General features: G+C 52.2%; 1 long non-coding RNA gene across 1 annotated transcript; it reads left to right on the plus strand.

The window, feature by feature from the left end:
- Positions 1-117: 117 nt before the first annotated feature.
- On the plus strand, positions 118-1,386 carry LOC144165262 (uncharacterized). The gene is made up of 2 exons (XR_013321426.1): positions 118-242; positions 1,032-1,386. It is a non-coding gene; the product is annotated as an uncharacterized LOC144165262 (long non-coding RNA).
- The last annotated feature ends 17,233 nt before the right edge of the window (positions 1,387-18,619 follow it).

Below are 18,619 nucleotides of genomic sequence, written 5' to 3' on the forward strand. Positions count from 1 at the left end.
TGTCCTAACGGAACGGTGAACGTCGAACTACTTCAGCGTTGTGCCTTTGCGCGTTCTTTGAACCCGCGGCGGGGCCGGTGCACGGGCGCGTTGCCCCGACGGCTCCGTCTCTTTTGCGGCATTGAAACTGCGGTAGTACTCCTGTACGTGTCTGTGAGGTGCGTTTTGGTGTCTGTGGCTGTGTGAAGTATACCTTACTGGTGTAATAACATCGTTTGCCTGCTACGGCCGCCGCTGAAAACGTAAGTCACCATTTCATTTTTTCGCGGTGCGGGAGTGCTCGTGCTCGTTCCCGCCAAAACTTCAGCTGTCGTTTTTAACTGGCGCTCGCGAGTGCTGCTTAGTGTTGTTGGTTCTTGCGAAGAAAAAAGTGGTCACATACATGTGCTTCCAATTGTGTGACGCCAGTTCTAGCTATCCTTTTTCCGGCTTTGTGTTTTCCGAATAAGCAGCCGTGCTCCCACTGCAGGTTCACGACTTTCAGCATGCGTTGAAGCAAGACTCGTGTGCAGTATAAGAGTTGCGGATGTATTACGCTGGCTTAATTAAACTCTACCTAATAATGAAGCTTTCGTTTCATTATTTTCTTGAGCAACGTAAAGGTATTGTCGAGCGACTAAGTAATTACACTACCGCTGGTATTCTCCGTCGGTTCCGTTCGCGTCTGAATTCCGCGTCTGACGGGGCAGAAGTGAGCGAAGGCACAACAAAATTTCACGGAACCGCTGGCGTGTCGCTTTGTCTATTGGACTTTTTATATTACTTTGCGCTACTGCAATAAGAGTGAAGCCCATTTTCGGTGAAATTCCGGACTGTTTTCTCAAGAACGAGCCAAGTAACTGCTACCGTAAAACGCAGTATTGAAAAATGAATAGTGCAGTACGTTTTATGTTTCATGCGAGTGTTAACAAGCTAGAACTTTAGGCTGAATATTTTCACACGGATATGTGGTAAGGCTTGTATAGGTGCTGTATTTAGTAAGCAGCGTGAATTTAGCATTATAGTGAACTATTTTTTTTTACTTATTACAGGCGCTACGACGCACAGGTGTTTCCCGTGGACAAGTGGCGGATGCAGCAGTGACAAGCTTTCCAAGCTGGGCTATTCTACAATAGTGCTGTTCAAAAACATATTGTGGTCTTGGCAGGTCGGCGAATTACCGGGAATGAGGGTCCTGTTTTCATTTACCTGAATGCTTCTGTTTTGTAGGCATCTCAAGCAGTTAAACGAATGATAATCGGTTCGCGCTTCATGAGCAGCGCTTTTTAAAATTTTTTCTCGACTGTTATTTGTGTTTGCTTTCATGTTTGTGTTCGTATTCTTGCCACTGTTAAGCGAGGTTTCTCGTATATTTGATGAGAATAATAAAAAAGCTACACAGAGAGACCCGGTGTGTTGTGTTGCTCCATTGTTTTTGGCAAGTCACGTATGTATAATTGGTTCGCAAAGTTGATGCAGTTTGCTTATTGTGCCTCACGGTCCCATTTCTGTTTTATACATGCCATTGTACAGGAAATTATTTAACGAGTGCGCATTAAATAAATAATGCGCACCCGTTTAATAATTTCCTGTATACTGGCATGTATAAAGCAGAAATCGGGCCGCGAGGCAACTCGTAAAATAAGCATTGGTCATAAGGACTGGCCACAAAGCCAAAAATGTGCATGAAAATAGCGTGCGGTCCACCAATTGGCATTATCATGGCAAGGTACTTTGCCAAGCGCTGTCCAATATTGGCCTTCCAAGGCTTGGCCAATTGTTGGCTTGTCACCTTTCCCAAACACCAGCCAATATTGGCGGCCGAGGTATTGCCAAGCTCGGACACATTGGCCACTGATGTTTTGCCATGCTTGGGCTTGGCAATTTCTGCTGCTTGGGTTGGCCGGTGTCGTGTATGGAAAGCCGTTCGCGCGAGCTCTCTGCTTCGACCAGAAAGATACGAGCGTCAATGCGCGGTGTTTACGGCATTTTTTTCCCCAAGGTCAGAGCGATTTGACGAAGTCGGCAACGAGCGCCAGCATGTTCCAGGAGTGAGCTAACGTAAGGGTCCCTGCCGTAACTGAACAAACTGAAGTTTTCAGTGGTTGTAAACTGGAAACGAGCTCGTAACGACAGCAGCAAACCAACACCATTCGAAACTTACGCGACGACTGGCACTATCTCGTCGCTTCTTGCTATTCCTTACTCCCCTCGTTTCTATTTTTACCTTTGCTGGTTGGCGATATGACGGCCAACCTCCTGTGAAGGGATTACGATACGAAGCAAGGTCGCGGCTGTGCGTGCTGGAACGGTTCGTTGGCCCCGAAGAGCCTCGAACCCGAAAATTCGTCTGCGCGACGGCGAGATGTCGAGCTCGGCCGGCGCGCTAGTTTCGTACGCATTGGCGCACACGCTTGCGAGTTCGTTCGGACCTTCAACCGTTTACTCCACCGTTCTTTGTCATAAAAAGAATGTGCAGTATGTTTCACGGGCATTTAGCTCGCTATGCAAGCTGTAAGCCCTGCCTAACATGCGTTTGCTTTTGCCGGCCTCCGCCAATCGCAGAGCTTAGCCCATGTGACGGCATAGGTTCTGTTGCGGGAAATGAGCTGGTGGGTCGCATGACCATTCCCGTTTTTCCTAATTATGTAGCTTATTTGAGCGAAGTTTGCGTTATAAGTGGTGTCGTTATGGTTCTAACGAGGCAATCTTTCGAATGAACCAAACTTGTGTTTTCTCTTCATGGCTCCTTTAAAAGGGGAAGTGTGTAGGGGGAGTACGTCCCGTTTAGCTTATGAATTTGCTCCCATACCTTCTTTGATGTTACGGAGCTGTTTATGGACGAGACATAATTTTGCCATGAGGCTCTCTCAGCTTTTCGGCGAATGTACCTTGCTTTAGCTCTTACCTTTTTAAAATTTATTAAATTTTCTTGGGTTGGGTACCTTCTAAAGACTCCCCATGCTTTGCTGCTTTTTTGCCTCCTTACATTCTTGAGTCCACCATACTTTGTGGTTCTGCCTCACCACTCCCGTGGACTGTGGGATAGCTATGCGTGCAGCATTAACAATGCGGGATGTAAACACTTCATTCAATTCGTCAATACTAAGAGTGTCTGAAAAAACTTGGTCTAAATTTGCTTCCGAAGCAAAAAGTCCCCAGTCGGCAAACTGAAGTTTCCACCTGCGTGGTTTCGTCGGGATAATAGTTGGTGAAGATGTTACGCTAATGAGTACAGGTAGATGATCGCTCCCATATGGGTTGTTTATGATATCCCATTTAAAATCGCTAAAAACAGATGGTGAACTAAAGGATAAATCTAAGCAGCTCATCTTTCCTGAGCTTGGGGAGCAGTATGTAGGCTTACCAGTATTCAGTAAGCAGACATTATTGGTCAAAATCAAATCTTCTAAAATCTGGCCTCTTACATCAGTTTTTTCACTTCCCCAAAAGGATGAGTGGGCATTAAAATCACCTACTATTAGGAACGGTTCTGGTAACTGATTTACTAGGTCTTCTAAATCAAGCAGTGTTACCGTGAGTTGTGGTTCCAAGTACACACAGCAGACTGTGATTGTTTTGAATACAAGCATGGTGGCAGCTACTGCTTCTAGCCTAGTTTTCAGTTTATGTTCTTTAGCTGCAATACCATTTTGCACAATTATGGCGACACCACCAGAGAGCCTATTCGCCTGCTCTCGGTCACAACGAAAGACCTGGTATCCTTTCAGTATGTTCTTATGTTTAGGACCCAAGTTTGTTTCTTGAACGCACAAGACTGCAGGTGAATGAGTCGCGAATATTTCTTTCACGTCATTTAAATTATTTAAAAGTCCTCTACAATTCCAGTGGACTAGGAATGCCATGTTATTTTTGTATCAGGTGAAAACTACGTTTTCGGTCCCGTGATACGGTTTTTGCCTTTCTTTCCATTTTCAAGGGAGTTCCGCCGCACCACCGAAGTAGACGGCCGAGAACCTCCCTCAGTTGTGTCCATTGTCTCCTCCGAGACGCTGGAGGTTCGTGCAGAATGTACGGGTGTTGAAGTGTTGGACCTAGCCGTGTGGGCAGAGGTCTTCGGGACTGCCAAACCAGGGGTCCGTGCAGCCCGCTTTGGGGGTGGTGGAGCAGCACTAGCTGCTTCCACCGGGGGCGCGGGGGGCCTTGCTTCAGCCTCACTCTGTGTGGCTTCAGCAGGCGCCGAAGACAGCTGTGATGCCGCGCCCTGTTGCCCCACAACGGAGTAGGATCGGGTATGCGCTGGTGTCAGTCGCCTCCGTGCTTCACGAAATGTAAGGTTTTCAGTCACTTTCAGCGTGATGATCTCTTTTTCTTTTTTCCACGCTGGGCAAACACGAGAGTATGCTGCGTGGTTGCCCTTGCAGTTCACACACAGTTGTTGTTCGGATTCACAGTTCTCAGTAAGGTGTTCATTGGAGGCACATTTGGCGCAGGTGTCTTGGCCCCGGCAGCTTAGCGAGCCGTGACCGTATCGTTGGCACTTGTAGCATCGGCGAGGATTTGGAATATACGGTCTCAGTTTCATTTTTGTGTATCCTACCTCTACGGATTCTGGAAGTATGCTGGATGCGAAGGTAAGGACCATGTGTTTAGTCTGGATTTCTTTGTTTTCTCTTCTGATTTTGATTCTATACACATTTGTGACGTTCTGTTCTTTCAGACCTTCGAGAAGTTCCTCCTCAGACACGTACTTTAGGTCGTCATCGGATATGACTCCGCGGACCGTGTTGAATGACCTGTGTTCGCTTATAGTTATAGGGATCTCACCAAAAGATGTTAGTCCTGGCAGTTTGTCACACTGGTGTTTGTAGAGCAGTTCGAGTAGGAGGTCTCCATTAGCTAGTTTTTTTACTTTGTAGCCTTCGCCAATGGTGGCAGTTAGGGTTTTTGCGACAAGAAATGGTGAGACAAGTCGGGCAGTTTTCTCTTCATCGTTGCTGTGAACCACGTGGAAGCGTGGGAAGTTCGTAACGTTCTTCGTGAAAAACTTAGCAGTTACGTCGGTGCCCCCTCTTTTACGAGAGGGATCAGTTGTGCGAAAAAAAGAAGCCATAAAATGAAAAATCTGTTCGGCCATGGTGCCAGCCGCCCACCATAGAGCCCAACAAGGGGACGGGACAGGAACTCGCGAGCAAGTCCTGCCCACGCCAGCTGTACACCACGACTATAACCTAATATGGCTGAACTCAGGGTCGTCCGCCACACAAGGTTAACCCTAGCCGCCAGGAAAAAGGGAAACTGAGAAAGAATGAGACGACAGGAAAGTTGTTAGAAAGGAGACAGGAAAGCGAAAGGTGAAGGGAAGGACAGGAAAAGGCGACTGCCGATTCCCCCCGGGCGGGTCAGACCGGAGGTGCCGTCTACGGGAAGCGGAGGCCAAAGTGGTGTGTTGCCTCCGCCAAGGGGCCTTAAAGGTCCAAGCACTCGGCGTCGGCTCAACCACCAGGACCCTCTTTTCCCCGGTCACGGCGCTGCCACGCACGGCTAAACGTGGGTGCTCGGGGTCCGTGGTGTCGCACAGTACACGCAAACATCTGCTTTAGCAGATGCCCCCTGCGGGGGGCTGCAACGAAGTGTGCAGTCAGAAAATGTGGAAGACACTGGGGAAAACCTGCGCAGTAGTCGGACGTACCAATTGGGTTCGGGACCTTAAGGTGTGGGACGAACCGCCATGCGAGCCTCAGAGGCCGCAACTTTACAAAACTGTTCATGTGTGCGGCCTTTGCAATGCACCGCTTTCCGCACGGTTACCGCGGCACTGAGACCAGGCTGCACTGGATCGCCATTCTCGAACGGAAGAATTTTGTTCCATGAACATCGGAGAGGATAACTTTTTCAGGCCGTAACGGAAGGCTGCTGGCAAGCGTAGTTCAATGCGCGCCAATTTGCCTCGGCACCACGCCTCCTGCTGTGTTAACGCCCTGCGGCGTGCGTGTCGTCGCGTCGAAATTAGTCAGCCTGACTGTTTAAATCGACCGGAGCGGTGACTGCGAGATTGTTTTTTAGACTTCGCTGGCGCACATCAGCTTTACCACCGAGTAAAATATCTAATCTCGCGTTACCTAGAGTGCACCAGACGCCTTTTACTGCAACGCCGGCCCCCGTCCTGCGTTGCCGCCAACCCAGAGAGGAGGGCGCGTGCTACGCCAACGTGCGTTCGTGCTTCGCATCGGCTCCGTCAATGAAGATTTCCAAAAACGTTACAGGCAGTTCCAGCTTGACGTCCGGAACACGGCAATACCAAATTTTGGTGAGTCCGGTCGATTTTTACGGACTTTTGACAATTTAAGTGCCCGTCAACGTGGCGAGCCAGCTAGGCCTAACCGGCCCGCTAGGCTTAGCGTCGACATCGGCCACGCCGGACCGCGGCGGCGGCTCGGCCTCGGGTGGAATGTCGTCGACAGACCTTCCCGACATGGACACTACGCCGGCTCAAGACCCGCAGCCCGTTTTGGACCGCAGCTCGGGCCGGATGGCAATTTCCGTCCCCGGAACCTCGTTCGACGAGACTTCAGAGAGCGTCGCCGGCTGGGTGGTGGCTACCCAGCGCGGCAAGAAGCGTACGACCATCGCCGGCGCTCCGCAGCAAGCGCCGACGACCAAGCCCGGTAAGAAGGCAACCCAGCCAACTCGGGCACAAGTGATTAAGAAAGTTAACGCACAGTTTGCTCGGGCAGCGCGCATGCCGAGCGTGCCACGTGGCGAATGCACCGTTGTGGTTAGACCTCGCGGGGGTCTGATCGTGGGCAAAACGATGATGCCGGTAATGGCACAGGCGATCGCAAATGCGGCGGGAATCGGTCCCGAGGTGATGCACGAGGACACGATTTGCCCTAACGTGGCCCAGAATATTATCGTGATCAGCACCCCGAGCGGGGATCGGGTGAGTCGCTACGCGGCCATCCGCAGTCTCCGAATCGGAGATCAGGACTACGAAGTGTTCGCGTACGCCGCGGCACCCGAAAATACTGTGAAAGGAGTGATCGGCGGCATTCCGCTGAGCGAATCGCCGGAGATGTTCCGGACGAAAATCGTCAACATATACAACGGCACGGCGCTCGAAGCGCACCGAATTGGGAATTCATTCTCGGTGATCGTACTGTTCAAGGGGGACAAAGTCCCGCCTTACGTGAAGTATTGCGGTGCAATGATCAAGTGCAGGATTTACCGCCAGCACAAAGAGGTCTGTAAAACGTGCGGTCAGTTGGGGCACCGGAAAGACGTATGCCCGAGACCGTACGTGGCGGTATGCTTTGCGTGCGGCAAGGCGAACCCGGGTGCAGAGCACGAGCAGGAGTGCAAACCCCGATGCAAACTGTGCGGAGGCCCGCATCCCACGGGCACGGGAAACTGCCCCAACAAATTCAAGACCCCCTACCAAGTCAGGAAGAAGGAGCACGAGCGCAAGATGGCGGCGAGGAAGCCGGCGGCGAACGAGGGTAAAGTCAGGTTCTCCAGGAAAGACGAACTCCCGGAACTACCGACGCGAAAACAATTCCCCGAAGAGAAGGAAAGGGGGCGTTCCGCGAGTCGCGGCCGCTCCTCTTCGAGGGAAGAGCGTTCCGCCAGTCGCGGGCGCTCGGGAAGCCGGAAGGGGCGGCGCGAAGGCGCGCGCAGCTCATCACGTGACAACAAAGTGGCCTGGTCCGAGGTTGCCAAGGGGCGGAAACGCTCGGCGACGCCGGCCAGGAAAGCGAGCAAGACGCCCGCGGAAACGAGAATGGAGCTGCTGGAGAGCACGATAAGGCAGCTGCAAGCAACGATCGAACAACAGCAGAAGCTGATCGCAAGACTCAGCACGCAGCAGAGGCCGGAGGAATGGCGACTTGGATCGACGCCAAGACCGGCCACGCTGACGCCAGCGGCGGTGGCTGCGACGAGCGCGACCCAAGGAGAGGAGGACGCGAGCCGCCAGATGAAGGCGAGGAAAATCTCCGAGGTGGAACCCGAGAATGGAGAAGAGGAGACCATGAACGAAGGAGGCGAGGAGGAAACGGCATCGGTGGTGTCGGTTACCGCACCGGCCTCGCAAGGTGAACTGAACTGCGGTGCGAGATTCCGCAAGATCGAGAAGCGACTAAACAAGCAAGATCAGAGAATAGAGGAGCTGTCCAACCGGGTCGATAGGCTGGGCGCCACAACCAAGGCCCGCATCGGCAGGCTGGAGCAGGAGATGAAAGAGGAATTTGCGAGATTCGAAGAGCGCATGGAAACGCGATTCGAGGAAATGAAGGATTTCATTGTCCAGTTCCTGAGAGAGGAACTAAGGGCTTTCAGCCAAGGCAACCGCAGATCAACGAGATCTATGGTCAACGATCATGGACAAGAATAACACCAAGTTGAAGATCTGGCACTGGAACGCCAACGGTTTCCGGTGTCGGAAAGCGGTACTGCAACAACACATCCGTTCAATGGCAACGCCACCGGACGTTATCATGATTCAGGAAACGCATATGGAACAAACTCCGAAGTTGCAGGGCTACAACGTGCAAGCCGTGCCACCCAGCGCCCGGAGCAGCACCAAGGGAGCGGCTCAGGGGGTGTGCACCTTCGTTCGCAGGGGCATAACCCTCGTCGAGCTGGACAAGTTCCTGGACTGCGACACGGCGCTGGAGCTGTGTGCGACCGAAGTGGTGATCGGCAGGAGGAAACAAGAATCCATCTTCCTGGTGAACGCTTACAGTAACCCACAACACCGAAACCAGAGGTTCCGAAGCCTCTTTCAAAAGACGCGTAAGAAGATCGGAAGCAAGCTGGCGCTGGTCGCGGGCGACTTCAATTCGGCACACAAGGAGCTGGGCTACCCCCGCACGACAGCCAAGGGACGGAACCTGCTCGAAGAGGCAGAGGCGGCGGAATTCGAGCTGATCTCGGACCCGCAGCAGCCGTCGCGAATCGGCACCTCTACGGCCAGGGACACCACGCCGGACCTCGCCTTCGTCTATCTCCCGGAGGCGAGGGACGTCCGCTGGAGAAACACGGGGTTGAACCTGGGAAGCGACCACCAGATCATAGAAGTGGAGATCCCCCTGCGGGTCAACGCGGGTGAAGAACCGAAGCGAAAGCACAAGGTCACCGACTGGGAGGCTTTCCGGCGGCAGGAAACTCCGGCGGTCATCGATGACATAGGAAAGTGGACCGAAGGGCTAGCGAGCGCGGTCGAGCGTGTGAGCACCGAGATCGAGATCGACGAGTCGATACCCAACATGGACTCCCGACTCGCGCATCTGATGGAGGCGAGGCAATCTCTGCAGCGCAGGTGGAAACAGAGAAGGCACAGCAGGGCGCTACGAAAGAAAATCGCGCAGCTGGGCAGGGAAATCGAGCGCCACAGCCGGAAGCTTTGCGAGCAGCAGTGGCACGCCGTGTGTAACGAAGCGGACGGCCAGCTGCACGCGGGCAAGACGTGGAAACTGCTTCGGCGCCTGCGGGACGAAACGGCGAGCAAGTCTTACCAGCAGCACAGACTCGCGCAGATCCTGCACGTGGCCATCAAGAATCACGGGGAGGATGAGGTAAAGAAACGCCTCAACGACCAATACCTACCCGAAGGCGAGCAAGCACGGCACCCCGAGTACGGCGGACCCGACAACCCCGCGCTCGACGCCGACATAGAAGAGTGGGAAGTACGCCGAGCGGTACAGGAGCTGAACTGCAGGTCGGCCGCCGGCCCCGACGGGATCGGCAACAAAGCCCTGAGAAACTTGAGTGACGGAGCCATCACGGCCCTGACCGGCTACTATAACGAGTGCTGGCGGAGAGGCGAGCTACCCAAACAATGGAAGCACGCCAAAACGATACTTATACCCAAGCCCAACAAAGCTCTGGGACTCGAGAACCTACGCCCGATCTCCCTAACGTCGTGCGTGGGGAAAGTACTGGAGCACGTGTTGAACAACAGATGGCAACCGCACATGGAGAGAAGCGGCGCGTACCCACCGTCCATGCTGGGCTTCCGGGCCCGGCTGAGCACGCAAGACGCGATGCTGCTCCTCCAACACGATCTGCTCGAGACCCCCCACAAGACCGATGCGAGGGCGGTCCTGGGCTTGGATCTAAAGAGTGCCTTCGACAATGTGAAGCACTCGGCGATACTGCAACAGATCGAGAAACTCGGGCTGGGAAAGCGCTCGTACGATTACATCAGAGCCTTTCTGTCGGGCCGGACGGCTAACCTGCAGATCGGGCACCTGACCCTAGACGAACGCAAGCTGGGCAGCGTCGGAACCCCGCAAGGAGCGGTAATCTCCCCGTTCCTGTTCAACGCAGTGATGATCCCCGTGGCGGAGAGACTGTCGCAAATGCAGCAGATCCGTCACACGATATATGCGGACGACATCACGAAATGGACGACGGGGGGAACCGTCGGGCACATGGAGGACTCGTTACAAGAGGCAATCGCCACGGTCGAAGACTGCCTCCGGGGCACGGGACTGCGCTGCTCGCCACAAAAGTCCGAGCTCCTGATCCTGCCACCGACCGGATACTGGAGAAAATCCGTCGGAGGGGAGGCCGAGAAAATCGTGCTTCGAACAACAGACGGTACAGAAGTCCCGCACGTTAAGGGCCTCAGAGTCTTGGGTATGCACCTAGACTCTGGGGGCGACAATCACACGGCCCTGGAACGGCTCCTGACGAAGATTGGGGTGGCCACCCGTCTCGTCAAACAGGTATCCACGAAGCACAGCGGCATGCGGGAGGCAAACCTCCTACGCCTCCTGCAGTCGTTTGTGCTGAGCCACGTCGCGTACGTAGGAGCCTTCCACGCGTGGCGGAGACACGAAAGAGACAAGATCAATGCGGCGATCAGGAGCTCCTACAAGGCGGCGCTGGGACTGCTGCAATGTACCAGTAACGCGGCCCTGGCAAAGTTGGGCATACATAACTCCCTGGAGGAAATCGGGGAGGCCCAACGGGCGGCGCAGATTGCCCGCCTCGGAACGACCGCGACGGGAAGAATGATACTGCAGAGCGTCGGGGCGAGTCCAACGACGACCGGGGAAGATCGCGAGGACCTGCCCGCAGAGCTAGCAAGATCACTGAGGGTGCCGCCGCTCCCGCGGAACGTGCATCCGGAACGAAACGAAGAGAGAAGACTCGCGAGGGCGAGAGCCCTGGCGGAGGCGCACAAGGAAGACCAGCGGGCGGCCTACGTCGACGCGGCGGCGTACGGCGGTAAGCCGGGACGCTACGCAATCGTGGCGGTCAGGGCGTCCGACGGGGAGATGGTGGCAGCCGGCAGCGTCCGGGCGGCCACGAGCGAACAGGCAGAAGAGGCAGCCATAGCGCTGGCGCTAAGAAACTGCCCAGAGATGACTACAATACTCAGCGACTCCCGAGCCGCCGTGGCAGGCTACAGCCGCGGTCGCGTCGGAAGACCGGCTGCGAGAATCCTCCCGAGAGGAAAGGAGACCGTAACAACGCTGAGGTGGTTCCCGGCCCACGTCGGAGCCCTCCCCGGCGGTACGCCCAACCGCAACGAGGGCGCGGACGCCGTCGCGCGAGAAATCGTGCACCGCGCGACGCCCCCCCCGTGCCCAAGCCCTGCGGACGGAAGACAACATGGAGCCCCTAGCCGGCTACAGTGAGATACTGGCGTGGTACAAGGAGGGACGCCGCGAGCTTCCCGGCCCTCATCGGGGGCTGGGGAGGCACGAGGGCGTGCTCTTCAGACAGCTACAAGTCGGGACAGTGTTGACGCCGGCACTGGCCCGGCGCATGTGCTCGGACATTCCCGGCGACGGTGTGTGCTGTGTGTGCGGGGTGGAACTGGCCACCCTGGCCCACATACTTTGGAACTGTGACGAACCTGTGCGGGGTGTGCGGGGCCCCGGCCCGCTACCACCGGACATCGAGAAGTGCATCCGCTCGACGGATGAGGGCGACCAACTATACGCGATCCAGCGGCTCGAGGAAGCCCTGGGCCGGCAGAAGCGAACGGGAGACCCTCCTGCTGGGGGAGCGCTCCCTAGTAGCCGAAGCCAAGGCCTGGGTACCCCTTGAGGCCCAGGGTAGGCGGGGGCGGTGAAGCCCTGCGTGGTGAATCCCGCCCCCCTCGCAGGATTTATTAATAAAGGTCATTTTCTCTCTCTCTGCCGCCAATCCACCCATCCCGCGTACTCGTGACGAACCAAGAAACCTGGCCTCAACAAGCATTGCATGTGTTTCGTCGCACTTCAGGACTAATTATGCACAACGTTGGCTGCTGCTTCGGCGTCATTCCCGACTCTGTAAAAAACCGTGTGCGAACGGGAATCCTTACATGTACGTTCTTGAAATAAAAGTGGGTCAAGCAGCACCTCAAAGCCGTTTCATACCCATGGTTTCTGTGTACGTAGAAATAGAACCAAAAATTGGTTGCGGCTTAGCACAGCTAACCTTGGATATGCAAAGCAAAAGCTTGGCTTAGTCTGGTTGAGTCTTGGTTTCGCTTGGTTAACCTTTGATGCAGCTGTATTGCCGACCACGGCTCGAAGCCGGTCGGTCCCGTGCAACGGTCACAGATGGAGGCCCGGCATCGCTTTCATTCTCGGCGAAGGCGGCGGCGTTTCTCTTCCACGGCGAACGCGGTGCAAGATGACTCACATAGCCCGAGACGACCTAGCGGCGCATGCGTGGGAGGCTGCGGGTTTGGTCGGCTGCCGATCAGCTGAGCGGCCGCTCCCGTCGCGGCCACCACCGCTACGTGAGCAAAACGACTGAAAACGATGCCTTGTGCGCAGCGCCGACAGCGGGCCCAGCGATTCACGCGATGGGCTTCAACGGGTGTGTCGCAGGGGGTGTGTGTCCGGTCAAAAGGTTAACTTGCGCATCCACCGCGAAACCGCCGGACGAGAGCAGAAAGCTTTGCTTTAAAAATGTCGCCAAACAGCTATGAAACGCGTGAACAGGAACTTAGGCGACTGGCGCCAATCGGAACAGTGCTTTAAAAGGCTTTATGTGCCATTTCTCGGGACTCTGAAAGTTGGAACAGAATATCTAGTGGTCCGATAAGTGCCCAAGTACAGCGACACTTGAAAACAATTGCCCACTTCGCCCATAAAGCCTCTCCGGCGCTCGCCGATGCGCTCCAGTCGACGGCCACGCGGCGCGAGTGACGTCACACGGCTGAGTCGAGGCGGTCACTCTGTAAACGGCATATGGCGATTAAGTGCCTTAACTTCATGCATTTGTCCAGGGATGGAAGGCGTGGTGCATGGCTGGTCTGTTCTCGCGACTGTTAGCCGCATTCTCTCCCGGCCTTTAGATTTTCGTGCAGCTTTTTCTGGAGAGGTGTACGATTAACATTTTTGAGCTGATTTATAGTTCAGGTTTACAATACCGTGCTTTTCTATTTTATGTATTCTTTGGTCTTTGGATTCCGTTCAACCAGTTATCTCAATTGGCACTATTTTAATAATTCAGTACGTTACACCCGCCAATTACGCATTGTTGTGAATGTGATGCGTTACACAGTCCCGGCTAAGGACCGAGCTCCTGCCCAAGGCGCCCGAGCTTCTGCTCTTGCAAGTTTCACGGCGAAAATTGGTCGCACTAAAACAATAAATTTTATTACTCATAACACGGCGGAAGAGCGGGATTTTGACCCTCATGCGTTTGAAGACGCAGATGGCGAAGTAGGCGCGGGCCGTGAATCACGAGTAGTTTAACTTGTAAAGGTTTCAGCATTGAAAGATATCTCTGCGATATTTCTACAGCTATTCTCCCTTCTGCTCTTTATCCACTTTGCTTTAAGCTTTTTTTATTGAACTTTTTGGCACAGGCAATACAAAGTATGCAACAGGAAGAAACCCAGAAAAAAAACAATGGCAAAGAAGTAACGTGCTGCAGGCAGCTTAGTGTACAGAATATCCGCCACAAATGTCCGCCACAGCTTTTCATTGTTGCGAAATTGATCTTCAACATTCTCGGGTCGACCACCAAAGCATGCCGTCGCCCTCCTCTCATAGATGGGAAACCACCCGACAAAGACGCGGCGGCGACTGATGCTGCCGCTGAACATAAGCCCTTTCGGGCCACCCAAGAGGCCAAAGCTGAAGGCCGCCTTAACAACTGGAAACGTTCAGCGGAGGTGCTGACGAAAAATTAAAGCCGTTCCACTCAACGTGAAAGCTGACGGAAGTGCATGCAGAGAAAGTGATTCGCCGTAATGGGCCGAAGCGCTGTTATCCGCTCGCTGCTACCGCCCAAAGCAATTCAAATTTCCCGCCTTCGTAGTGCTCGCACGCCCCCTGCCTGAAACAGCGCCAGCGGGAGTTATGTTCTTTTTGTACTTGCTTTTCCTCCCGCACGTGCCGGCGTTGCACTGCCACTTTTTTTTTCACTTACTATCGCAAAAACCAACCCAACGAGCGTTCCGAACTAAACGAACGCGGGTGCTGCCGGTTAATTACATGTATTAAATGCAAAGCAACTCTTGCTCGGGGCTATGTCCGGCATCCGTCCGTTGTCCGCACCTCTCCCCCTACACTATAAAAACCTTAAACACCTTACCTACAAAACGTCTAGCGGACAGCGCAGCCGCAGAGAGTGACAAGGGCACTCCTTCGCTTTGCACTCTCGCCTCGGAAGCTCAAAATGATGTGTGCGATTTCTTTGCGTCCACGATGTTTTACATTGGTAGCACTCTCACGAGCACCTCTTTCCCTTGTTTCCAGGCAGACCATAATACGGCCTGGGTAGACATCGGCCAATCTAGCGCCTGCTTCATTGCGGGTTCGCGTATGGAACACTGGCCTTCGGTTATACTTGGTGGGTAACTGGGTTTATTAAAGCTTTTAGAAGAGCAGTGAGTGCAAATCGCTGCATAAATAAAGGATAGAAGTGAAAGCGAATTGGCGGCATGGCACTGACGAAAGCCGGTGCGTTGTCTGCTCAAAGTTCACCGCGTGCTGCCCAAGTGGCTTGGTGCCATGGTTGGGGCTTTTACACCGTGGCTTGGCCTGCTGTCTATGCACTCGACTCGACTACGCGGCGCCATCTGTTAGTTCCTTTTGAAACAGCGCCCAATGCCTAGTGTAAAATTAGCAGTGGCTGAGCTCGGCTATGCCAGGATATACGTAGCGTGTGCTGATGTTCAGGTGGTTAGTTTTCCTGGTTGTCTAGGATTAGCTGATTATCATGCTTACTGCTGCTATAACGATTTCCAATCCAATCCAGTCCAGTCCAGTCACTGCTCCTCGCGCATGCGCAGCACGGCTGTCCAGGAGCCACGCGAAACGGCTATCAAGCGGCTCCGGCGCAGCGTCAGACTTCGCTACTGCGCAATCGAGACGCACAGCTAGGCACGCGCCGGCACCAGTGCGTCGCATGCGGCTAAAAGGAGGAAAATATTCCACGTTTTGATTGGCTCCTGAAACCACTGTCAGTTGGGGACAAAAGTTAGGGACATTTAGAGAAATTGTTGTTGCAGCGAGCAGGCTTGTTGTGGCTTCACGCGTCGCCTCCTAGGGAATTCCCTGTAAGAAGCTGAGTGCCGGCGTCTAGCAGTAGACGCCGAAAGAAACGGGTGGAACTGACGCTTCCTTTCAGTTTTGACGGGTGTCTTGCTTGACGATATTTTTATGAATGCGGAGCGTGCCTGCCTGACCGTGTTTATGATATCGCCCCGAGTTTGTCTTGCGCTGGTTCCTTTTCTCTTAAAAACTTCAACATTTCTTTCTCCTCTGTGTGGCCCTAATATTACTGTTGCGCGCCGCACCAACCAATCATCAGACTTGGAGGACGTCTTCTTCATTATTTCTGCGACACTGAATTACCTCTGGGTTTAGGTTTCTTGCTTATTTCAAGAACGATGAGAAAATCAAATAAAAATTCCGTGCAGAGCTGCGAGATTTTCTAGGAGCGCGCACGTGTACCGGCCGAGGAGAACAGTAATCACAATAGCACTTTTTTTACTTGTGCAGTGTGCCACTTTTAAACTAAAAAAGAACGTAGGGTGAGATATTGGCCGCTAAAAGTCATTTTCCAGATCTGGTCATTCCGAAATGCACGTTTCTTGGTGATAGATGGTAGCGTACTAGCTTATTTAGTCTAAACCAATTTGTGTTATTGCAAGATGCTTGGTTGCTATGACACTAGCCCTTTGTAGTAACCGATGTAGAGTAAGCATTAGATATCTTCCAACTTACATGCTTCAAGAGCAGGTGTGAAGGACAGTATTAAAGTAAGCAAAATTTTTAGAACCTGCTGTTGTAAGTGAACCTGCAGTGTAGCATTTAAAATATTTGATCATGCGCTCTTGTGAAGACCTTTAAAATGTTCCTTGAACAAATGAATTATGACTTTTCAGCTTGAGAGGTACAATCTTAAATGGTTGTGAATGTTGGCTACCTGGCAATTCGTTGTTTAAACTGCATCGTAAATACCATATAAGAGACCAGAGGACGATGACGTGCAAGTGCTCGTGTATTGTCCTCCACATTATTTCCACGTTCCTGCAGTATGTAAAAGGCATATATGAAATGAAGGAGACAGTTTTCAGTTTTATTTATTTCCAGCTCCACAGCCATAGAAGACGACAGATATCAAAGGTGCCCAGCACAAACGTTCTAGGTGCATCCAGATACTTGTTGAGACCTCTGTCACTGAAAAGTAAAAAAGAAATACCATTTTGAAAACTGGTCAAGCACTACATATACCTTAAGAGCCTCCCATTCAAAATTCAAATGACCAAGTAGCCAAAACACAGTATACTATTATTGCGTTCCTGCGCGTACGTTTTTTAGTATGCGCATGGACACTGACGTTTCTGCTGTACTTTTTTCTTTTCTTTTTTTCTTGTACACGCTTGGCAGAATTCTCTGATATTATTCTTCGTTCAATCTGCTCAGGTACCACACCCGCCATTAATGCCCATGGGGCCATAAGGGTGTCTTGAATAAACATAGAACACCAACTACATGGAACTACTTCTACAAATTAACGTTCCTGTAGCAGTTAAAAAATTTATAAAGTAAATAATAAAATGGCACATTTCCACAAAACCCCTACTACAAATAAAAACACGGCCAACTCCAGCTTTCCTCAAAATTTTGCATACCAGTGTCTTCGAATCAGGCAATAAAACTGTAAACATTTTGCATAAAATTTTGTTTGCACGTAAATTGCAGGCAATAGGGGTCCCAGAGATTGGGTTTGGAGGGGACGATTTTTTGGGGGGGAGGGGGAAGGCGGGGGGGGGGGCGAATAAAGAACCGCTCCCCGCCTTGCACCAGTTTTCCGGAAGAGGTAGTGGTAACCATGCCGGCGTGCGCGCGTATGCTGGCAAACCGGCAAGTATAACATATTTTAAATCTTTGCATGCATTAGAAAGCTCAGAATAAATACCCTTTTGACACTGGCATAAGCAAGACGCGTGGGCTGACTCGCCATGCAGTTCGCTCCAAACTGCCGACATCAGGGCTCCAGTGACTTAACCAACACACCGGCTGCTGATTGCGCACGCTGCACTGCCTTGTGTATCATGTCACAGTTTTGGGACTAATATCGTGTGGCCCATGTGCGTGCAACCACGGCCAGCCTGGCTGTGTCCGCTCACTCTAGTGCACGCGTCCAGTCTGACCATGATGCAACAAAAACAGTGACATCAACAGCGCCATTCTCTCATGGCGGCCGCCTTGGTGTTGAGGCCGAAACTGACATGAATAAACAAGGCTCAAAATAATTATTTATTTACCCTCCGGTCGACCATCTATTGTTCCATTCTATGATTCCTGCGCTGGTAGGCAGCCATAGCAATGGGAAAAATGTAACACGAACATTTCGTACCAGCTCTTTTCAAAATATTTACATAGACACATGAACGGCATGCTAATGGACCTTTCTGTGTCAGCTGAGCATGAAAGACTGGTACAATAAAGTGTCACGTTTAGATTTCAAAAGTTTGCAAGCTTAGTGATTCACATTGAACTTTTTGTGATCTTCCTTGACAAGGATTTAACCTATAACCACTCCTCACTGGCTTGGCTCATGTACAATGCTTAAACTTCATGCACATACTGTACTTGGCACAGTTTCATTTACTTAAGTGAAGCTTACAGCCTCTCCCTGATGTATCTGTAATCCACCCAAAATGCACTGCAGGAAAGCCAACTTTTTCTGATGATGACGATCATGGGTGAAGTGAAAAAAACATTAAAACGCTTCCCATGATCTGAACTAAACCTGGGTCCTTCAAGTTATGAAGCTGAACTCTATCGCGTTGCTCCATTCCAGCACAGTCGAAGCAATTTGAATTTGCATGGACGTGGAAAACTACACAGAAAATGCACACCTCCATCTAACGACAATGGTTGTACACTACAGAAGGTCACGGATTGCCTGCATCAGTAAAGCTCCAGAGAGCACAACTGCAGTGCAGCAGACCGTAACAATAAGAAACAGTTGCTCAGTACTGGGATGGTTAACTTAAATTTGGACTTGGTTTTGTAAAGCTTCACATCTCCCGTTTTTGTCGTTTCAACAGATTGGCAGTTGATTTTTTATTAAGTCTTCCCGTCAGTAACTAGGTCACAGATAGATATTTGGTGGTCATACTACTAGGATGGTCTGCGAGCAGACGCGGTCGGTCTGCTGCTAATTTAGAGTGAACCAGAAAACGACCCACTTCTAGAGGCAT

Source organism: Haemaphysalis longicornis, unplaced genomic scaffold (genome assembly GCF_048455015.1).
Source record: "Haemaphysalis longicornis isolate Haplotype H1 unplaced genomic scaffold, Haemaphysalis longicornis Haplotype H1 scaffold_14, whole genome shotgun sequence".
NCBI lineage: Eukaryota > Metazoa > Arthropoda > Arachnida > Ixodida > Ixodidae > Haemaphysalis > Haemaphysalis longicornis.